The sequence below is a fragment of the Corvus hawaiiensis genome, chromosome Z (genome assembly GCF_020740725.1).
Source record: "Corvus hawaiiensis isolate bCorHaw1 chromosome Z, bCorHaw1.pri.cur, whole genome shotgun sequence".
Classification (NCBI taxonomy): Eukaryota; Metazoa; Chordata; class Aves; order Passeriformes; family Corvidae; genus Corvus; species Corvus hawaiiensis.
Window position 1 is genome coordinate 144453 of NC_063255.1, and position 21868 is coordinate 166320.

At 54.0% G+C, this 21868-nt stretch overlaps 5 long non-coding RNA genes across 5 annotated transcripts; all 5 read right to left on the reverse strand.

Moving 5' to 3' along the window:
- Positions 1 to 676: 676 nt before the first annotated feature.
- Positions 677 to 2219, reverse strand: LOC125319517. The gene is made up of 7 exons (XR_007200783.1): positions 2139 to 2219; positions 1960 to 2061; positions 1371 to 1411; positions 1228 to 1269; positions 1014 to 1133; positions 808 to 887; positions 677 to 737 (listed from the first exon to the last, which is right to left on the reverse strand). It is a non-coding gene; the product is annotated as an uncharacterized LOC125319517 (long non-coding RNA).
- A 3129-nt stretch (positions 2220 to 5348) lies between these two features.
- On the reverse strand, positions 5349 to 6535 carry LOC125319581. Its single transcript, XR_007200817.1, has 5 exons — positions 6455 to 6535; positions 6276 to 6377; positions 5687 to 5727; positions 5544 to 5585; positions 5349 to 5449 (listed from the first exon to the last, which is right to left on the reverse strand). It is a non-coding gene; the product is annotated as an uncharacterized LOC125319581 (long non-coding RNA).
- A 3131-nt stretch (positions 6536 to 9666) lies between these two features.
- LOC125319572 lies at positions 9667 to 10853 on the reverse strand. The gene is made up of 5 exons (XR_007200810.1): positions 10773 to 10853; positions 10594 to 10695; positions 10005 to 10045; positions 9862 to 9903; positions 9667 to 9767 (listed from the first exon to the last, which is right to left on the reverse strand). It is a non-coding gene; the product is annotated as an uncharacterized LOC125319572 (long non-coding RNA).
- Positions 10854 to 13982: 3129 nt separating this feature from the next.
- LOC125319576 lies at positions 13983 to 15169 on the reverse strand. Its single transcript, XR_007200814.1, has 5 exons — positions 15089 to 15169; positions 14910 to 15011; positions 14321 to 14361; positions 14178 to 14219; positions 13983 to 14083 (listed from the first exon to the last, which is right to left on the reverse strand). It is a non-coding gene; the product is annotated as an uncharacterized LOC125319576 (long non-coding RNA).
- A 3129-nt stretch (positions 15170 to 18298) lies between these two features.
- On the reverse strand, positions 18299 to 19485 carry LOC125319568. Its single transcript, XR_007200806.1, has 5 exons — positions 19405 to 19485; positions 19226 to 19327; positions 18637 to 18677; positions 18494 to 18535; positions 18299 to 18399 (listed from the first exon to the last, which is right to left on the reverse strand). It is a non-coding gene; the product is annotated as an uncharacterized LOC125319568 (long non-coding RNA).
- Between the last annotated feature and the right edge of the window lie 2383 nt (positions 19486 to 21868).

A 21868-nucleotide genomic window follows, 5' to 3' on the forward strand; every position in this document is an offset into this window, starting at 1 on the left:
ACATAGCCACCATTTACACTCGCCCTGCAAACACAAACGGTAACTCGCCTTCCTGCGGGAACCCCCTCACCCGGTGCAGGGGGCTCTGCCACGGATTTAATCCGTCTGCATCTGAAAGAAAGCGATGACAAAAGTCAAAGCGGTGCACAGGAACTTAATAGCTCCAGCCATCCTGTGTCAATCCAGGAATACCATCTTGAGGTCAAACTACACCCTACATTACAAATTTCAAGTCCCCGGGCCCGGTCCTATTACACCTATAGGCCAGGCTGTGCAGCAGGGCAGACGAGCTCCGGACCAAACCCACACAGGCACCCGTGACACAGATGATGACGAACGAGGGGAAGCGACGAGGAGAGAAAACTCTCGGCGAGAAGAATGACCACAAGCACATCGAAGGGCTAAGGCAGAAGACACGAGACACCCAGTAGAGACAGAACACGCAGGAGACAAGCTACACAACGTGCACTATGACTGCTCTGCCTGGCTCGCCTCAGCGCTGTGATCAAAAGGGAGACTTTCCCTTTAGGGGGCCTAAAGGGGCCCCTTCTTAGACATCCCCATCTCTGAAGCTGACACAAAATTCCCTCGCGGCGAGCCCCGACCCGACACCCCGCTTGCATCCCCTCAACTTATCTCTCGGACATCCGGGGATGCGAATCCTCCTCAGGTGCAAAAGAAGGCCGCTCACCGTCCGGGAAGCTCCTGCCGTCGCCGGGCTGTTGTCTCTTAGTCAGCTACGATTAAAAAAAACCTGTCAAGGCCTGAACTTAGCGGCACGTGGCCCACTACAATTCTTGTACTCACCATCTCCTAAGATGGCAGGGGACCTCACGCTGCACGCTTCGGCCGTGCTCCGAGGCTGATGCCACCGTCGCAGGCTATACCTGAGGTAAGAGGAGACAGGCCATGTAGCATTGCTGAAACCTGAGTGGACCCTCGCTCCTCCCTCCCTCCCCGACTCGCCGCAACTCCTCGGCCATTGCCAAAGGCTACCCGGACTGCACCCTCACCTGGAAAAGGTCAGGGCTTCATCGCAGAGCTTTGCGATACTTGCGGAGGGGTCACGAGGGCGGCGAGCCGGGTCCGTCGGCCGTTCTGCGAGGGGGTTCGGCGTAATGCAAGTGGACCGCCTAAAACGCACAAATGACAATAGATGCTAAGAGCTGCGCCAGAACCTGGCGCCCAAGCAACAACAACTTTTTCTTTCCACCGGCCACTGCTTACCTCGCTCACTCGACACTGACTGCTAAGATCCGGCTTTACCACCTAAAAACAAAGACAGAGAACAATGCTAGAACATAGCCACCCGTTTACGCTTGCCCCGCAAACACAAACGGTGACTCACCTTCCTGTGGGAACCCCCTCACCTGGTATGGAGCGCTCCGCCACAGATATAATCGATCTGCGTCTGAAAGAAAGTTAATGATAAAAGTCAAAGAGCTGCATAAGAACTTAATGGCTACAGACACCTTACGTCAATCTAGGAATACCATCTAGATGGCAACTACAGCCTACATAACAAATTTCAAGTCCCCGGGCTTTGCCCTATCGCACCTATAACGCCAGACTATGCAGCAGGGCAGAGCAGCTCCGGGCCAAACCCACGCTGGCCCCTGTGACACGGGACGTGACGAACACGGGGGTGCAACACGGAGAGAAACTCCCAGTGAGAAGAACGGCCGCCAGCACCTCGAAGGGCAAAGGAAAAAGACACACGACACAAGAAGCCCAAAAGACGCAGAACACACGATAGACGAGCGACACGACACGCACCGGGACTGTTCTGTCCTACGCGCCTCAGCATTGTGATCAAAAATGAGACTTTCCCGTTATGTGGCCTAAAGGGGCCCTTTCTTGGACATCCCCGTCTCCAGAGCTAATTCAAAAATCCCTCCGACGAGTCCCGACCCAGCACATCGCTCTCGTCACCTCTGTGAGGCGTAGCCCTCGACTTACCTCTCGGCTGTCCGGGGATGCAAATCTGCATCAGGTGTGAAAGAAGGCCACCTCGCCATCTGGGAAGTTCCAGCCGTTACCAGGCCGTTGTCTCTTAGTTGGCTACAAGAAAGAGAACCAAACATCAAGGCGTGAACTTAGTGGCACCTCAGCCAGAACCCGACAGTTCCTCCACTCACCATCTCCTAAGAGGGCCGGGCTCCTTGGGGCCGCACGCTTCGGCTGCGCTCCCAGGCTGACGCTATCGTTGCGGCACATACCTGGGTTAAGAGGAGACAAAGCGATGCGGCATCGCTGAAACTTGAGCGGACCCTGGCTCTTCCTTCCTCCCTCCCTCCCCGACTCACCGCGACTCCTCGGCCGTTGCCTTCCCATGGAAAAGGTCAAGGCTTCATCGCAGAGTCCCGGTAATACTTGCGGAGAGCTCACGGAGGCAGCGAGCCGGCTCCTTCGGCCGGGCAGCAAGGGGCGGGGGGGGGGAGGGGTCGGTGTAATACTAGCGGACCACCTAAAAGTCACAAACGACAATAGATGTTAAGAGCTGCACCAGAACTTGGCACCCGAGCAATAACCACTTTCTTTCCACCCGTCACGGCTTACCTCGCTCACTTGACATGGACTGCTGAGATCCGGCTTTTCCTCCTAAAAATAAAGACAAAGAACAATTCTGGAACACAGCCACCATTTACCCTTGCCCTACAAACACAAACGGTGACTGACCTTCCCATGGGAACCCGCTCACCCGCTGTGGGGCGCTCTGCCATGGATTTAATCCATCTGCATCTGAAAGATAGTGATGACAAAAGTCAAAGGGTTGCATGAGAACTTAACAGCTCCAGCCATCCTGTGTCAATCTAGGAATACCATCTAGAGGCCAAACTACACTCTACACTACAAATTTCAAGTCCCCGGGCCTTGTCCTATTACATCCATACACCAGGCTGTGCAGCAGGGCAGAGCAGCTCCGGGACAAACCCGAGCAGGCACCCGTGACACAGGAGATGACAAACAAGGGGACGCAACTAGGAGAGAAAACTCTGGGCTAGATGAGCACAAGGACCAAGAGAACGAGGAATTAGATGACCTAGGCAAGACCGGCGGTGAGCCGACAAGGCTCCAAGAACCCTGGCAGAAGAGGACGCTAACAGAAAGGCTTAATCCAAGAACCGCAAAGATGGATGCCCGAGAATTGTACGGGCAGAATCCTCTAGCTGTCTTCGCATTCTTACAAATCCTCATCCCCTATAACGGATCATTGTGGCGCACAGCTGTCGATGCAGCTCAGAACAAGACCAGAAAAGACACCCGACTCAACGTTGCTAAAGAGACGCGATTCTGATGAAGTTCCAAGCTCAAGAGTCAAAGGATCAATGGTATCAGCACCACACTGAGGAACACCAAGAGCAGAGATGCTAAGAATAACGCCCAGCGTTTGCAATGAGCAGCTCAGAGGGCTAAGACAAGAGACCTGTGACACGAGATGCCCAAAAGACAGAGAACACACAATAGACAAGTGACATGCACCAGGACTGCTCTGCCCTGCACACCTGGGCATTGTGATCAAAATTAAGATTTTCCCTTTATGTTGGCCTAAGGGCCCCCTTCTTGGGTATCCCCACCTCCAAACCTGACTCAAAAATCCCTCCTGGCGAGTCCCAACTCGACACTCTGCTGTCACCCCATCTGTGGGTCACAAGCCTTGACTTATCTCTCAGACGTCTGCCTCGGGCGCAAAAGAAGGCCGCCTCGCCATCCGAGAAGCTCCTGCTGTCACCGGGCTGTTCTCTCTTAGTCGGCTACAACAAAGAAAACCGAACAAACATCAGTGCATGAACTTAGTGGCACCTCAGCCAAAACCCGACAATTCCGCCACTCACCGTCTCCTAATAGGGCCAGGGTCCTCGGGCCGCACGCTTTGGCCACTCTCCGATACTGACACTGTCGTTGCAAGGTATACCTTGATTAGGAGGAGACAAGGTGATGCGGCATTGCTGAGACTTGAGCAGACCCTCGCTCCTCCTCCTCCTCCCTGACTCGATGCAACTCCCCAGCCGTTGCCAAAGGCTGCTCAGAAAGACCCTTCGAACGGAAAAAGTGAAGGCTCGGTCGAATAGTCCCATAATATTTTCAGAGGGCTCACAAGGGTGGCGAGCCAGGTCTGGCAGCAAGGAGGCTCGGAGAATACAGGCAGACCACCTAAAACACACAAATGGCAACAGATGCTTAGAGCTGTACCAGAACTTGACACCCAAGGAATGACAACTTTTTCTTTCCACCACTCACCGCTTACCTTGCTCAACTCACTTTGACTGCTGCTATCCAGCTTAACCTCCTAAAAACAAAGAACAATGCTGTAAACATAGCCGCCATTTACACTCGCCCTGCAAACACAAACGGTAACTCGCCTTCCTGCGGGAACCCCCTCACCCGGTGCAGGGGGCTCTGCCACGGATTTAATCCGTCTGCATCTGAAAGAAAGCGATGACAAAAGTCAAAGCGGTGCACAGGAACTTAATAGCTCCAGCCATCCTGTGTCAATCCAGGAATACCATCTTGAGGTCAAACTACACCCTACATTACAAATTTCAAGTCCCCGGGCCCGGTCCTATTACACCTATAGGCCAGGCTGTGCAGCAGGGCAGACGAGCTCCGGACCAAACCCACACAGGCTCCCGTGACACAGACGATGACGAACGAGGGGAAGCGACGAGGAGAGAAAACTCTCGGCGAGAAGAATGACCACAAGCACATCGAAGGGCTAAGGCAGAAGACACGAGACACCCAGTAGAGACAGAACACGCAGGAGACAAGCTACACAACGTGCACTATGACTGCTCTGCCTGGCTCGCCTCAGCGCTGTGATCAAAAGGGAGACTTTCCCTTTAGGGGGCCTAAAGGGGCCCCTTCTTAGACATCCCCATCTCTGAAGCTGACACAAAATTCCCTCGCGGCGAGCCCCGACCCGACACCCCGCTTGCATCCCCTCAACTTATCTCTCGGACATCCGGGGATGCGAATCCTCCTCGGGTGCAAAAGAAGGCCGCTCACCGTCCGGGAAGCTCCTGCCGTCGCCGGGCTGTTGTCTCTTAGTCAGCTACGATTAAAAAAAACCTGTCAAGGCCTGAACTTAGCGGCACGTGGCCCACTACAATTCTTGTACTCACCATCTCCTAAGATGGCAGGGGACCTCACGCTGCACGCTTCGGCCGCGCTCCGAGGCTGATGCCACCGTCGCAGGCTATACCTGAGGTAAGAGGAGACAGGCCACGTGGCATTGCTGAAACCTGAGTGGACCCTCGCTCCTCCCTCCCTCCCCGACTCGCCGCAACTCCTCGGCCATTGCCAAAGGCTACCCGGACTGCACCCTCACCTGGAAAAGGTCAGGGCTTCATCGCAGAGCTTTGCGATACTTGCGGAGGGGTCACGAGGGCGGCGAGCCGGGTCCGTCGGCCGTTCTGCGAGGGGGTTCGGCGTAATGCAAGTGGACCGCCTAAAACGCACAAATGACAATAGATGCTAAGAGCTGCGCCAGAACCTGGCGCCCAAGCAACAACAACTTTTTCTTTCCACCGGCCACTGCTTACCTCGCTCACTCGACACTGACTGCTAAGATCCGGCTTTACCACCTAAAAACAAAGACAGAGAACAACGCTAGAACATAGCCACCCGTTTACGCTTGCCCCGCAAACACAAACGGTGACTCACCTTCCTGTGGGAACCCCCTCACCTGGTATGGAGCGCTCCGCCACAGATATAATCGATCTGCGTCTGAAAGAAAGTTAATGATAAAAGTCAAAGAGCTGCATAAGAACTTAATGGCTACAGACACCTTACGTCAATCTAGGAATACCATCTAGATGGCAACTACAGCCTACATAACAAATTTCAAGTCCCCGGGCTTTGCCCTATCGCACCTATAACGCCAGACTATGCAGCAGGGCAGAGCAGCTCCGGGCCAAACCCACGCTGGCCCCTGTGACACGGGACGTGACGAACACGGGGGTGCAACACGGAGAGAAACTCCCAGTGAGAAGAACGGCCGCCAGCACCTCGAAGGGCAAAGGAAAAAGACACACGACACAAGAAGCCCAAAAGACGCAGAACACACGATAGACGAGCGACACGACACGCACCGGGACTGTTCTGTCCTACGCGCCTCAGCATTGTGATCAAAAATGAGACTTTCCCGTTATGTGGCCTAAAGGGGCCCTTTCTTGGACATCCCCGTCTCCAGAGCTAATTCAAAAATCCCTCCGACGAGTCCCGACCCAGCACATCGCTCTCGTCACCTCTGTGAGGCGTAGCCCTCGACTTACCTCTCGGCTGTCCGGGGATGCAAATCTGCATCAGGTGTGAAAGAAGGCCACCTCGCCATCTGGGAAGTTCCAGCCGTTACCAGGCCGTTGTCTCTTAGTTGGCTACAAGAAAGAGAACCAAACATCAAGGCGTGAACTTAGTGGCACCTCAGCCAGAACCCGACAGTTCCTCCACTCACCATCTCCTAAGAGGGCCGGGCTCCTTGGGGCCGCACGCTTCGGCTGCGCTCCCAGGCTGACGCTATCGTTGCGGCACATACCTGGGTTAAGAGGAGACAAAGCGATGCGGCATCGCTGAAACTTGAGCGGGCCCTGGCTCTTCCTTCCTCCCTCCCTCCCCGACTCACCGCGACTCCTCGGCCGTTGCCTTCCCATGGAAAAGGTCAAGGCTTCATCGCAGAGTCCCGGTAATACTTGCGGAGAGCTCACGGAGGCAGCGAGCCGGCTCCTTCGGCCGGGCAGCAAGGGGCGGGGGGGGGGGGGGGGGTCGGTGTAATACTAGCGGACCACCTAAAAGTCACAAACGACAATAGATGTTAAGAGCTGCACCAGAACTTGGCACCCGAGCAATAACCACTTTCTTTCCACCCGTCACGGCTTACCTCGCTCACTTGACATGGACTGCTGAGATCCGGCTTTTCCTCCTAAAAATAAAGACAAAGAACAATTCTGGAACACAGCCACCATTTACCCTTACCCTACAAACACAAACGGTGACTGACCTTCCCATGGGAACCCGCTCACCCGCTGTGGGGCGCTCTGCCATGGATTTAATCCATCTGCATCTGAAAGATAGTGATGACAAAAGTCAAAGGGTTGCATGAGAACTTAACAGCTCCAGCCATCCTGTGTCAATCTAGGAATACCATCTAGAGGCCAAACTACACTCTACACTACAAATTTCAAGTCCCCGGGCCTTGTCCTATTACATCCATACACCAGGCTGTGCAGCAGGGCAGAGCAGCTCCGGGACAAACCCATGCAGGCACCCGTGACACAGGAGATGACAAACAAGGGGACGCAACTAGGAGAGAAAACTCTGGGCTAGATGAGCACAAGGACCAAGAGAACGAGGAATTAGATGACCTAGGCAAGACCGGCGGTGAGCCGACAAGGCTCCAAGAACCCTGGCAGAAGAGGACGCTAACAGAAAGGCTTAATCCAAGAACCGCAAAGATGGATGCCCGAGAATTGTACGGGCAGAATCCTCTAGCTGTCTTCGCATTCTTACAAATCCTCATCCCCTATAACGGATCATTGTGGCGCACAGCTGTCGATGCAGCTCAGAACAAGACCAGAAAAGACACCCGACTCAACGTTGCTAAAGAGACGCGATTCTGATGAAGTTCCAAGCTCAAGAGTCAAAGGATCAATGGTATCAGCACCACACTGAGGAACACCAAGAGCAGAGATGCTAAGAATAACGCCCAGCGTTTGCAATGAGCAGCTCAGAGGGCTAAGACAAGAGACCTGTGACACGAGATGCCCAAAAGACAGAGAACACACAATAGACAAGTGACATGCACCAGGACTGCTCTGCCCTGCACACCTGGGCATTGTGATCAAAATTAAGATTTTCCCTTTATGTTGGCCTAAGGGCCCCCTTCTTGGGTATCCCCACCTCCAAACCTGACTCAAAAATCCCTCCTGGCGAGTCCCAACTCGACACTCTGCTGTCACCCCATCTGTGGGTCACAAGCCTTGACTTATCTCTCAGACGTCTGCCTCGGGCGCAAAAGAAGGCCGCCTCGCCATCCGAGAAGCTCCTGCTGTCACCGGGCTGTTCTCTCTTAGTCGGCTACAACAAAGAAAACCGAACAAACATCAGTGCATGAACTTAGTGGCACCTCAGCCAAAACCCGACAATTCCGCCACTCACCGTCTCCTAATAGGGCCAGGGTCCTCGGGCCGCACGCTTTGGCCACTCTCCGATACTGACACTGTCGTTGCAAGGTATACCTTGATTAGGAGGAGACAAGGTGATGCGGCATTGCTGAGACTTGAGCAGACCCTCGCTCCTCCTCCTCCTCCCTGACTCGATGCAACTCCCCAGCCGTTGCCAAAGGCTGCTCAGAAAGACCCTTCGAACGGAAAAAGTGAAGGCTCGGTCGAATAGTCCCATAATATTTTCAGAGGGCTCACAAGGGTGGCGAGCCAGGTCTGGCAGCAAGGAGGCTCGGAGAATACAGGCAGACCACCTAAAACACACAAATGGCAACAGATGCTTAGAGCTGTACCAGAACTTGACACCCAAGGAATGACAACTTTTTCTTTCCACCACTCACCGCTTACCTTGCTCAACTCACTTTGACTGCTGCTATCCAGCTTAACCTCCTAAAAACAAAGAACAATGCTGTAAACATAGCCACCATTTACACTCGCCCTGCAAACACAAACGGTAACTCGCCTTCCTGCGGGAGCCCCCTCACCCGGTGCAGGGGGCTCTCCCACGGATTTAATCCGTCTGCATCTGAAAGAAAGCGATGACAAAAGTCAAAGCGGTGCACAGGAACTTAATAGCTCCAGCCATCCTGTGTCAATCCAGGAATACCATCTTGAGGTCAAACTACACCCTACATTACAAATTTCAAGTCCCCGGGCCCGGTCCTATTACACCTATAGGCCAGGCTGTGCAGCAGGGCAGACGAGCTCCGGACCAAACCCACACAGGCTCCCGTGACACAGACGATGACGAACGAGGGGAAGCGACGAGGAGAGAAAACTCTCGGCGAGAAGAATGACCACAAGCACATCGAAGGGCTAAGGCAGAAGACACGAGACACCCAGTAGAGACAGAACACGCAGGAGACAAGCTACACAACGTGCACTATGACTGCTCTGCCTGGCTCGCCTCAGCGCTGTGATCAAAAGGGAGACTTTCCCTTTAGGGGGCCTAAAGGGGCCCCTTCTTAGACATCCCCATCTCTGAAGCTGACACAAAATTCCCTCGCGGCGAGCCCCGACCCGACACCCCGCTTGCATCCCCTCAACTTATCTCTCGGACATCCGGGGATGCGAATCCTCCTCGGGTGCAAAAGAAGGCCGCTCACCGTCCGGGAAGCTCCTGCCGTCGCCGGGCTGTTGTCTCTTAGTCAGCTACGATTAAAAAAAACCTGTCAAGGCCTGAACTTAGCGGCACGTGGCCCACTACAATTCTTGTACTCACCATCTCCTAAGATGGCAGGGGACCTCACGCTGCACGCTTCGGCCGCGCTCCGAGGCTGATGCCACCGTCGCAGGCTATACCTGAGGTAAGAGGAGACAGGCCACGTGGCATTGCTGAAACCTGAGTGGACCCTCGCTCCTCCCTCCCTCCCCGACTCGCCGCAACTCCTCGGCCATTGCCAAAGGCTACCCGGACTGCACCCTCACCTGGAAAAGGTCAGGGCTTCATCGCAGAGCTTTGCGATACTTGCGGAGGGGTCACGAGGGCGGCGAGCCGGGTCCGTCGGCCGTTCTGCGAGGGGGTTCGGCGTAATGCAAGTGGACCGCCTAAAACGCACAAATGACAATAGATGCTAAGAGCTGCGCCAGAACCTGGCGCCCAAGCAACAACAACTTTTTCTTTCCACCGGCCACTGCTTACCTCGCTCACTCGACACTGACTGCTAAGATCCGGCTTTACCACCTAAAAACAAAGACAGAGAACAATGCTAGAACATAGCCACCCGTTTACACTTGCCCCGCAAACACAAACGGTGACTCACCTTCCTGTGGGAACCCCCTCACCTGGTATGGAGCGCTCCGCCACAGATATAATCGATCTGCGTCTGAAAGAAAGTTAATGATAAAAGTCAAAGAGCTGCATAAGAACTTAATGGCTACAGACACCTTACGTCAATCTAGGAATACCATCTAGATGGCAACTACAGCCTACATAACAAATTTCAAGTCCCCGGGCTTTGCCCTATCGCACCTATAACGCCAGACTATGCAGCAGGGCAGAGCAGCTCCGGGCCAAACCCACGCTGGCCCCTGTGACACGGGACGTGACGAACACGGGGGTGCAACACGGAGAGAAACTCCCAGTGAGAAGAACGGCCGCCAGCACCTCGAAGGGCAAAGGAAAAAGACACACGACACAAGAAGCCCAAAAGACGCAGAACACACGATAGACGAGCGACATGACACGCACCGGGACTGTTCTGTCCTACGCGCCTCAGCATTGTGATCAAAAATGAGACTTTCCCGTTATGTGGCCTAAAGGGGCCCTTTCTTGGACATCCCCGTCTCCAGAGCTAATTCAAAAATCCCTCCGACGAGTCCCGACCCAGCACATCGCTCTCGTCACCTCTGTGAGGCGTAGCCCTCGACTTACCTCTCGGCTGTCCGGGGATGCAAATCTGCATCAGGTGTGAAAGAAGGCCACCTCGCCATCTGGGAAGTTCCAGCCGTTACCAGGCCGTTGTCTCTTAGTTGGCTACAAGAAAGAGAACCAAACATCAAGGCGTGAACTTAGTGGCACCTCAGCCAGAACCCGACAGTTCCTCCACTCACCATCTCCTAAGAGGGCCGGGCTCCTTGGGGCCGCACGCTTCGGCTGCGCTCCCAGGCTGACGCTATCGTTGCGGCACATACCTGGGTTAAGAGGAGACAAAGCGATGCGGCATCGCTGAAACTTGAGCGGACCCTGGCTCTTCCTTCCTCCCTCCCTCCCCGACTCACCGCGACTCCTCGGCCGTTGCCTTCCCATGGAAAAGGTCAAGGCTTCATCGCAGAGTCCCGGTAATACTTGCGGAGAGCTCACGGAGGCAGCGAGCCGGCTCCTTCGGCCGGGCAGCAAGGGGCGGGGGGTGGGGGGGGTCGGTGTAATACTAGCGGACCACCTAAAAGTCACAAACGACAATAGATGTTAAGAGCTGCACCAGAACTTGGCACCCGAGCAATAACCACTTTCTTTCCACCCGTCATGGCTTACCTCGCTCACTTGACATGGACTGCTGAGATCCGGCTTTTCCTCCTAAAAATAAAGACAAAGAACAATTCTGGAACACAGCCACCATTTACCCTTGCCCTACAAACACAAACGGTGACTGACCTTCCCATGGGAACCCGCTCACCCGCTGTGGGGCGCTCTGCCATGGATTTAATCCATCTGCATCTGAAAGATAGTGATGACAAAAGTCAAAGGGTTGCATGAGAACTTAACAGCTCCAGCCATCCTGTGTCAATCTAGGAATACCATCTAGAGGCCAAACTACACTCTACACTACAAATTTCAAGTCCCCGGGCCTTGTCCTATTACATCCATACACCAGGCTGTGCAGCAGGGCAGAGCAGCTCCGGGACAAACCCGAGCAGGCACCCGTGACACAGGAGATGACAAACAAGGGGACGCAACTAGGAGAGAAAACTCTGGGCTAGATGAGCACAAGGACCAAGAGAACGAGGAATTAGATGACCTAGGCAAGACCGGCGGTGAGCCGACAAGGCTCCAAGAACCCTGGCAGAAGAGGACGCTAACAGAAAGGCTTAATCCAAGAACCGCAAAGATGGATGCCCGAGAATTGTACGGGCAGAATCCTCTAGCTGTCTTCGCATTCTTACAAATCCTCATCCCCTATAACGGATCATTGTGGCGCACAGCTGTCGATGCAGCTCAGAACAAGACCAGAAAAGACACCCGACTCAACGTTGCTAAAGAGACGCGATTCTGATGAAGTTCCAAGCTCAAGAGTCAAAGGATCAATGGTATCAGCACCACACTGAGGAACACCAAGAGCAGAGATGCTAAGAATAACGCCCAGCGTTTGCAATGAGCAGCTCAGAGGGCTAAGACAAGAGACCTGTGACACGAGATGCCCAAAAGACAGAGAACACACAATAGACAAGTGACATGCACCAGGACTGCTCTGCCCTGCACACCTGGGCATTGTGATCAAAATTAAGATTTTCCCTTTATGTTGGCCTAAGGGCCCCCTTCTTGGGTATCCCCACCTCCAAACCTGACTCAAAAATCCCTCCTGGCGAGTCCCAACTCGACACTCTGCTGTCACCCCATCTGTGGGTCACAAGCCTTGACTTATCTCTCAGACGTCTGCCTCGGGCGCAAAAGAAGGCCGCCTCGCCATCCGAGAAGCTCCTGCTGTCACCGGGCTGTTCTCTCTTAGTCGGCTACAACAAAGAAAACCGAACAAACATCAGTGCATGAACTTAGTGGCACCTCAGCCAAAACCCGACAATTCCGCCACTCACCGTCTCCTAATAGGGCCAGGGTCCTCGGGCCGCACGCTTTGGCCACTCTCCGATACTGACACTGTCGTTGCAAGGTATACCTTGATTAGGAGGAGACAAGGTGATGCGGCATTGCTGAGACTTGAGCAGACCCTCACTCCTCCTCCTCCTCCCTGACTCGATGCAACTCCCCAGCCGTTGCCAAAGGCTGCTCAGAAAGACCCTTCGAACGGAAAAAGTGAAGGCTCGGTCGAATAGTCCCATAATATTTTCAGAGGGCTCACAAGGGTGGCGAGCCAGGTCTGGCAGCAAGGAGGCTCGGAGAATACAGGCAGACCACCTAAAACACACAAATGGCAACAGATGCTTAGAGCTGTACCAGAACTTGACACCCAAGGAATGACAACTTTTTCTTTCCACCACTCACCGCTTACCTTGCTCAACTCACTTTGACTGCTGCTATCCAGCTTAACCTCCTAAAAACAAAGAACAATGCTGTAAACATAGCCACCATTTACACTCGCCCTGCAAACACAAACGGTAACTCGCCTTCCTGCGGGAACCCCCTCACCCGGTGCAGGGGGCTCTGCCACGGATTTAATCCGTCTGCATCTGAAAGAAAGCGATGACAAAAGTCAAAGCGGTGCACAGGAACTTAATAGCTCCAGCCATCCTGTGTCAATCCAGGAATACCATCTTGAGGTCAAACTACACCCTACATTACAAATTTCAAGTCCCCGGGCCCGGTCCTATTACACCTATAGGCCAGGCTGTGCAGCAGGGCAGACGAGCTCCGGACCAAACCCACACAGGCTCCCGTGACACAGACGATGACGAACGAGGGGAAGCGACGAGGAGAGAAAACTCTCGGCGAGAAGAATGACCACAAGCACATCGAAGGGCTAAGGCAGAAGACACGAGACACCCAGTAGAGACAGAACACGCAGGAGACAAGCTACACAACGTGCACTATGACTGCTCTGCCTGGCTCGCCTCAGCGCTGTGATCAAAAGGGAGACTTTCCCTTTAGGGGGCCTAAAGGGGCCCCTTCTTAGACATCCCCATCTCTGAAGCTGACACAAAATTCCCTCGCGGCGAGCCCCGACCCGACACCCCGCTTGCATCCCCTCAACTTATCTCTCGGACATCCGGGGATGCGAATCCTCCTCGGGTGCAAAAGAAGGCCGCTCACCGTCCGGGAAGCTCCTGCCGTCGCCGGGCTGTTGTCTCTTAGTCAGCTACGATTAAAAAAAACCTGTCAAGGCCTGAACTTAGCGGCACGTGGCCCACTACAATTCTTGTACTCACCATCTCCTAAGATGGCAGGGGACCTCACGCTGCACGCTTCGGCCGCGCTCCGAGGCTGATGCCACCGTCGCAGGCTATACCTGAGGTAAGAGGAGACAGGCCACGTGGCATTGCTGAAACCTGAGTGGACCCTCGCTCCTCCCTCCCTCCCCGACTCGCCGCAACTCCTCGGCCATTGCCAAAGGCTACCCGGACTGCACCCTCACCTGGAAAAGGTCAGGGCTTCATCGCAGAGCTTTGCGATACTTGCGGAGGGGTCACGAGGGCGGCGAGCCGGGTCCGTCGGCCGTTCTGCGAGGGGGTTCGGCGTAATGCAAGTGGACCGCCTAAAACGCACAAATGACAATAGATGCTAAGAGCTGCGCCAGAACCTGGCGCCCAAGCAACAACAACTTTTTCTTTCCACCGGCCACTGCTTACCTCGCTCACTCGACACTGACTGCTAAGATCCGGCTTTACCACCTAAAAACAAAGACAGAGAACAATGCTAGAACATAGCCACCCGTTTACACTTGCCCCGCAAACACAAACGGTGACTCACCTTCCTGTGGGAACCCCCTCACCTGGTATGGAGCGCTCCGCCACAGATATAATCGATCTGCGTCTGAAAGAAAGTTAATGATAAAAGTCAAAGAGCTGCATAAGAACTTAATGGCTACAGACACCTTACGTCAATCTAGGAATACCATCTAGATGGCAACTACAGCCTACATAACAAATTTCAAGTCCCCGGGCTTTGCCCTATCGCACCTATAACGCCAGACTATGCAGCAGGGCAGAGCAGCTCCGGGCCAAACCCACGCTGGCCCCTGTGACACGGGACGTGACGAACACGGGGGTGCAACACGGAGAGAAACTCCCAGTGAGAAGAACGGCCGCCAGCACCTCGAAGGGCAAAGGAAAAAGACACACGACACAAGAAGCCCAAAAGACGCAGAACACACGATAGACGAGCGACATGACACGCACCGGGACTGTTCTGTCCTACGCGCCTCAGCATTGTGATCAAAAATGAGACTTTCCCGTTATGTGGCCTAAAGGGGCCCTTTCTTGGACATCCCCGTCTCCAGAGCTAATTCAAAAATCCCTCCGACGAGTCCCGACCCAGCACATCGCTCTCGTCACCTCTGTGAGGCGTAGCCCTCGACTTACCTCTCGGCTGTCCGGGGATGCAAATCTGCATCAGGTGTGAAAGAAGGCCACCTCGCCATCTGGGAAGTTCCAGCCGTTACCAGGCCGTTGTCTCTTAGTTGGCTACAAGAAAGAGAACCAAACATCAAGGCGTGAACTTAGTGGCACCTCAGCCAGAACCCGACAGTTCCTCCACTCACCATCTCCTAAGAGGGCCGGGCTCCTTGGGGCCGCACGCTTCGGCTGCGCTCCCAGGCTGACGCTATCGTTGCGGCACATACCTGGGTTAAGAGGAGACAAAGCGATGCGGCATCGCTGAAACTTGAGCGGACCCTGGCTCTTCCTTCCTCCCTCCCTCCCCGACTCACCGCGACTCCTCGGCCGTTGCCTTCCCATGGAAAAGGTCAAGGCTTCATCGCAGAGTCCCGGTAATACTTGCGGAGAGCTCACGGAGGCAGCGAGCCGGCTCCTTCGGCCGGGCAGCAAGGGGCGGGGGGTGGGGGGGGTCGGTGTAATACTAGCGGACCACCTAAAAGTCACAAACGACAATAGATGTTAAGAGCTGCACCAGAACTTGGCACCCGAGCAATAACCACTTTCTTTCCAACCGTCATGGCTTACCTCGCTCACTTGACATGGACTGCTGAGATCCGGCTTTTCCTCCTAAAAATAAAGACAAAGAACAATTCTGGAACACAGCCACCATTTACCCTTGCCCTACAAACACAAACGGTGACTGACCTTCCCATGGGAACCCGCTCACCCGCTGTGGGGCGCTCTGCCATGGATTTAATCCATCTGCATCTGAAAGATAGTGATGACAAAAGTCAAAGGGTTGCATGAGAACTTAACAGCTCCAGCCATCCTGTGTCAATCTAGGAATACCATCTAGAGGCCAAACTACACTCTACACTACAAATTTCAAGTCCCCGGGCCTTGTCCTATTACATCCATACACCAGGCTGTGCAGCAGGGCAGAGCAGCTCCGGGACAAACCCGAGCAGGCACCCGTGACACAGGAGATGACAAACAAGGGGACGCAACTAGGAGAGAAAACTCTGGGCTAGATGAGCACAAGGACCAAGAGAACGAGGAATTAGATGACCTAGGCAAGACCGGCGGTGAGCCGACAAGGCTCCAAGAACCCTGGCAGAAGAGGACGCTAACAGAAAGGCTTAATCCAAGAACCGCAAAGATGGATGCCCGAGAATTGTACGGGCAGAATCCTCTAGCTGTCTTCGCATTCTTACAAATCCTCATCCCCTATAACGGATCATTGTGGCGCACAGCTGTCGATGCAGCTCAGAACAAGACCAGAAAAGACACCCGACTCAACGTTGCTAAAGAGACGCGATTCTGATGAAGTTCCAAGCTCAAGAGTCAAAGGATCAATGGTATCAGCACCACACTGAGGAACACCAAGAGCAGAGATGCTAAGAATAACGCCCAGCGTTTGCAATGAGCAGCTCAGAGGGCTAAGACAAGAGACCTGTGACACGAGATGCCCAAAAGACAGAGAACACACAATAGACAAGTGACATGCACCAGGACTGCTCTGCCCTGCACACCTGGGCATTGTGATCAAAATTAAGATTTTCCCTTTATGTTGGCCTAAGGGCCCCCTTCTTGGGTATCCCCACCTCCAAACCTGACTCAAAAATCCCTCCTGGCGAGTCCCAACTCGACACTCTGCTGTCACCCCATCTGTGGGTCACAAGCCTTGACTTATCTCTCAGACGTCTGCCTCGGGCGCAAAAGAAGGCCGCCTCGCCATCCGAGAAGCTCCTGCTGTCACCGGGCTGTTCTCTCTTAGTCGGCTACAACAAAGAAAACCGAACAAACATCAGTGCATGAACTTAGTGGCACCTCAGCCAAAACCCGACAATTCCGCCACTCACCGTCTCCTAATAGGGCCAGGGTCCTCGGGCCGCACGCTTTGGCCACTCTCCGATACTGACACTGTCGTTGCAAGGTATACCTTGATTAGGAGGAGACAAGGTGATGCGGCATTGCTGAGACTTGAGCAGACCCTCACTCCTCCTCCTCCTCCCTGACTCGATGCAACTCCCCAGCCGTTGCCAAAGGCTGCTCAGAAAGACCCTTCGAACGGAAAAAGTGAAGGCTCGGTCGAATAGTCCCATAATATTTTCAGAGGGCTCACAAGGGTGGCGAGCCAGGTCTGGCAGCAAGGAGGCTCGGAGAATACAGGCAGACCACCTAAAACACACAAATGGCAACAGATGCTTAGAGCTGTACCAGAACTTGACACCCAAGGAATGACAACTTTTTCTTTCCACCACTCACCGCTTACCTTGCTCAACTCACTTTGACTGCTGCTATCCAGCTTAACCTCCTAAAAACAAAGAACAATGCTGTAAACATAGCCACCATTTACACTCGCCCTGCAAACACAAACGGTAACTCGCCTTCCTGCGGGAACCCCCTCACCCGGTGCAGGGGGCTCTGCCACGGATTTAATCCGTCTGCATCTGAAAGAAAGCGATGACAAAAGTCAAAGCGGTGCACAGGAACTTAATAGCTCCAGCCATCCTGTGTCAATCCACGAATACCATCTTGAGGTCAAACTACACCCTACATTACAAATTTCAAGTCCCCGGGCCCGGTCCTATTACACCTATAGGCCAGGCTGTGCAGCAGGGCAGACGAGCTCCGGACCAAACCCACACAGGCACCCGTGACACAGACGATGACGAACGAGGGGAAGCGACGAGGAGAGAAAACTCTCGGCGAGAAGAATGACCACAAGCACATCGAAGGGCTAAGGCAGAAGACACGAGACACCCAGTAGAGACAGAACACGCAGGAGACAAGCTACACAACGTGCACTATGACTGCTCTGCCTGGCTCGCCTCAGCGCTGTGATCAAAAGGGAGACTTTCCCTTTAGGGGGCCTAAAGGGGCCCCTTCTTAGACATCCCCATCTCTGAAGCTGACACAAAATTCCCTCGCGGCGAGCCCCGACCCGACACCCCGCTTGCATCCCCTCAACTTATCTCTCGGACATCCGGGGATGCGAATCCTCCTCGGGTGCAAAAGAAGGCCGCTCACCGTCCGGGAAGCTCCTGCCGTCGCCGGGCTGTTGTCTCTTAGTCAGCTACGATTAAAAAAAACCTGTCAAGGCCTGAACTTAGCGGCACGTGGCCCACTACAATTCTTGTACTCACCATCTCCTAAGATGGCAGGGGACCTCACGCTGCACGCTTCGGCCGCGCTCCGAGGCTGATGCCACCGTCGCAGGCTATACCTGAGGTAAGAGGAGACAGGCCACGTGGCATTGCTGAAACCTGAGTGGACCCTCGCTCCTCCCTCCCTCCCCGACTCGCCGCAACTCCTCGGCCATTGCCAAAGGCTACCCGGACTGCACCCTCACCTGGAAAAGGTCAGGGCTTCATCGCAGAGCTTTGCGATACTTGCGGAGGGGTCACGAGGGCGGCGAGCCGGGTCCGTCGGCCGTTCTGCGAGGGGGTTCGGCGTAATGCAAGTGGACCGCCTAAAACGCACAAATGACAATAGATGCTAAGAGCTGCGCCAGAACCTGGCGCCCAAGCAACAACAACTTTTTCTTTCCACCGGCCACTGCTTACCTCGCTCACTCGACACTGACTGCTAAGATCCGGCTTTACCACCTAAAAACAAAGACAGAGAACAATGCTAGAACATAGCCACCCGTTTACACTTGCCCCGCAAACACAAACGGTGACTCACCTTCCTGTGGGAACCCCCTCACCTGGTATGGAGCGCTCCGCCACAGATATAATCGATCTGCGTCTGAAAGAAAGTTAATGATAAAAGTCAAAGAGCTGCATGAGAACTTAATGGCTACAGACACCTTACGTCAATCTAGGAATACCATCTAGATGGCAACTACAGCCTACATAACAAATTTCAAGTCCCCGGGCTTTGCCCTATCGCACCTATAACGCCAGACTATGCAGCAGGGCAGAGCAGCTCCGGGCCAAACCCACGCTGGCCCCTGTGACACGGGACGTGACGAACACGGGGGTGCAACACGGAGAGAAACTCCCAGTGAGAAGAACGGCCGCCAGCACCTCGAAGGGCAAAGGAAAAAGACACACGACACAAGAAGCCCAAAAGACGCAGAACACACGATAGACGAGCGACACGACACGCACCGGGACTGTTCTGTCCTACGCGCCTCAGCATTGTGATCAAAAATGAGACTTTCCCGTTATGTGGCCTAAAGGGGCCCTTTCTTGGACATCCCCGTCTCCAGAGCTAATTCAAAAATCCCTCCGACGAGTCCCGACCCAGCACATCGCTCTCGTCACCTCTGTGAGGCGTAGCCCTCGACTTACCTCTCGGCTGTCCGGGGATGCAAATCTGCATCAGGTGTGAAAGAAGGCCACCTCGCCATCTGGGAAGTTCCAGCCGTTACCAGGCCGTTGTCTCTTAGTTGGCTACAAGAAAGAGAACCAAACATCAAGGCGTGAACTTAGTGGCACCTCAGCCAGAACCCGACAGTTCCTCCACTCACCATCTCCTAAGAGGGCCGGGCTCCTTGGGGCCGCACGCTTCGGCTGCGCTCCCAGGCTGACGCTATCGTTGCGGCACATACCTGGGTTAAGAGGAGACAAAGCGATGCGGCATCGCTGAAACTTGAGCGGACCCTGGCTCTTCCTTCCTCCCTCCCTCCCCGACTCACCGCGACTCCTCGGCCGTTGCCTTCCCATGGAAAAGGTCAAGGCTTCATCGCAGAGTCCCGGTAATACTTGCGGAGAGCTCACGGAGGCAGCGAGCCGGCTCCTTCGGCCGGGCAGCAAGGGGCGGGGGGGGGGGGGGGGTCGGTGTAATACTAGCGGACCACCTAAAAGTCACAAACGACAATAGATGTTAAGAGCTGCACCAGAACTTGGCACCCGAGCAATAACCACTTTCTTTCCACCCGTCACGGCTTACCTCGCTCACTTGACATGGACTGCTGAGATCCGGCTTTTCCTCCTAAAAATAAAGACAAAGAACAATTCTGGAACACAGCCACCATTTACCCTTGCCCTACAAACACAAACGGTGACTGACCTTCCCATGGGAACCCGCTCACCCGCTGTGGGGCGCTCTGCCATGGATTTAATCCATCTGCATCTGAAAGATAGTGATGACAAAAGTCAAAGGGTTGCATGAGAACTTAACAGCTCCAGCCATCCTGTGTCAATCTAGGAATACCATCTAGAGGCCAAACTACACTCTACACTACAAATTTCAAGTCCCCGGGCCTTGTCCTATTACATCCATACACCAGGCTGTGCAGCAGGGCAGAGCAGCTCCGGGACAAACCCGAGCAGGCACCCGTGACACAGGAGATGACAAACAAGGGGACGCAACTAGGAGAGAAAACTCTGGGCTAGATGAGCACAAGGACCAAGAGAACGAGGAATTAGATGACCTAGGCAAGACCGGCGGTGAGCCGACAAGGCTCCAAGAACCCTGGCAGAAGAGGACGCTAACAGAAAGGCTTAATCCAAGAACCGCAAAGATGGATGCCCGAGAATTGTACGGGCAGAATCCTCTAGCTGTCTTCGCATTCTTACAAATCCTCATCCCCTATAACGGATCATTGTGGCGCACAGCTGTCGATGCAGCTCAGAACAAGACCAGAAAAGACACCCGACTCAACGTTGCTAAAGAGACGCGATTCTGATGAAGTTCCAAGCTCAAGAGTCAAAGGATCAATGGTATCAGCACCACACTGAGGAACACCAAGAGCAGAGATGCTAAGAATAACGCCCAGCGTTTGCAATGAGCAGCTCAGAGGGCTAAGACAAGAGACCTGTGACACGAGATGCCCAAAAGACAGAGAACACACAATAGACAAGTGACATGCACCAGGACTGCTCTGCCCTGCACACCTGGGCATTGTGATCAAAATTAAGATTTTCCCTTTATGTTGGCCTAAGGGCCCCCTTCTTGGGTATCCCCACCTCCAAACCTGACTCAAAAATCCCTCCTGGCGAGTCCCAACTCGACACTCTGCTGTCACCCCATCTGTGGGTCACAAGCCTTGACTTATCTCTCAGACGTCTGCCTCGGGCGCAAAAGAAGGCCGCCTCGCCATCCGAGAAGCTCCTGCTGTCACCGGGCTGTTCTCTCTTAGTCGGCTACAACAAAGAAAACCGAACAAACATCAGTGCATGAACTTAGTGGCACCTCAGCCAAAACCCGACAATTCCGCCACTCACCGTCTCCTAATAGGGCCAGGGTCCTCGGGCCGCACGCTTTGGCCACTCTCCGATACTGACACTGTCGTTGCAAGGTATACCTTGATTAGGAGGAGACAAGGTGATGCGGCATTGCTGAGACTTGAGCAGACCCTCACTCCTCCTCCTCCTCCCTGACTCGATGCAACTCCCCAGCCGTTGCCAAAGGCTGCTCAGAAAGACCCTTCGAACGGAAAAAGTGAAGGCTCGGTCGAATAGTCCCATAATATTTTCAGAGGGCTCACAAGGGTGGCGAGCCAGGTCTGGCAGCAAGGAGGCTCGGAGAATACAGGCAGACCACCTAAAACACACAAATGACAACAGATGCTTAGAGCTGTACCAGAACTTGACACCCAAGGAATGACAACTTTTTCTTTCCACCACTCACCGCTTACCTTGCTCAACTCACTTTGACTGCTGCTATCCAGCTTAACCTCCTAAAAACAAAGAACAATGCTGTAAACATAGCCACCATTTACACTCGCCCTGCAAACACAAACGGTAACTCGCCTTCCTGCGGGAACCCCCTCACCCGGTGCAGGGGGCTCTGCCACGGATTTAATCCGTCTGCATCTGAAAGAAAGCGATGACAAAAGTCAAAGCGGTGCACAGGAACTTAATAGCTCCAGCCATCCTGTGTCAATCCAGGAATACCATCTTGAGGTCAAACTACACCCTACATTACAAATTTCAAGTCCCCGGGCCCGGTCCTATTACACCTATAGGCCAGGCTGTGCAGCAGGGCAG